General features: G+C 37.1%; 1 protein-coding gene across 1 annotated transcript in view; it reads left to right on the top strand.

The window, feature by feature from the left end:
* LOC9640672 (putative polyol transporter 2) overlaps positions 1–1,202 on the top strand; it is a 33,301-nt gene that overhangs the window by 10,140 nt on the left and 21,959 nt on the right. The window lies entirely within an intron of this gene.

The raw sequence follows: 1,202 nt of genomic DNA, 5'->3' as shown, positions 1-1,202 counted from the left end.
GAGCTTTGTTCTTGTCTCTAGAGCTCAAAAAGCAAGGTTTTTCATCTCCAATCCAATTTGCAGGCGCTAGTTTCGTTCAAGGTGACATACATTGATTGAGATTTAAGGAAGCCGAAGATTTTGCAAGGAGACTAAATGCTGACTGGCCCAGCCGGATGCAAAACTTAGCATCTTGGAGCAACCAAGAACACAGGCTGTGGACACCAATGACGACAAGTCCAACACATAATTATTGTTAGCCAAAGACACATGAGCTTGTTGGATAATCTCATTTTTTCTTTAGTTCAAATAACTTTTTCTTCTTTTTTGTTTCTATACAAAACATAAACAGCAAAAATCTATGCAAGGGTTAATTAAAGTTGTCCATGCAAGGAAATGTCCATTTAGTAAAATCTGGTTTTTGGATCTGGTTGGATTGTTCAAGTCCCTGTCATACATAAAAAAGACCACAGTTGTGAAAACATCCAATCATGATGTTCTTAGTCTAATAATCCAGCCTTGCCAATACCTCTCATAGCTCTTTGGCTTGGCGTGGATTTATCCAGATCCCTCACTCACCTCTGTCCCTCTAGAACGCATGTCAATGTCATGTTCCATTGTGGCGTATCTCAGCCATCGAAAAGATTGATGGCTGGTTCCAACTCGAGCCCATCAACCTCCACAGCAGAGCACAGTGACATGTTTGGAAAAGCCCGAAGTAGAGAAGGCCCTGGAGATTCAAGAAGAAGATGAGTACCCCTCTTATCTCAGCTCGCGATCTTGTTCATTGCCCATGGTCACCAACATTAGTCACAAACAAAACTTGCTTCTTGGTATTAGAATGGGAAAAAAATGGAACCACAAGGGGTCATTACTACATGAGTTTTAAGTTATTGCATTACATTGAGATTGTTATTATTTACAGTTGATATTTGTAACTATAATTTAAGACACAATATTTAAGATTTAAAGTCAAATTAGAAATTTTATTAAGTTGTGCAATTTATGACTAAATTTTATAATAGTTATTTAAGTCATTTATAATAGTTATAAAACAAAAAATATGTAGTCATTATTTTATAAACCAGAAAATATATTGTTGTGAACTGTTGTCATCCATGACAGCCCCAGTCTGTCTTGTCATGTTTGTTGCTACCAATTACTCCTCCTAGCAATCACTACATGACTAATCTTTGCTCACATTCCTAGTGCCAAATTGCACT

Source organism: Selaginella moellendorffii, unplaced genomic scaffold (assembly GCF_000143415.4).
Source record: "Selaginella moellendorffii unplaced genomic scaffold, v1.0 SELMOscaffold_18, whole genome shotgun sequence".
Lineage (NCBI taxonomy): Eukaryota > Viridiplantae > Streptophyta > Lycopodiopsida > Selaginellales > Selaginellaceae > Selaginella > Selaginella moellendorffii.
This window is presented reverse-complemented; position numbering and strand designations above follow the sequence as displayed.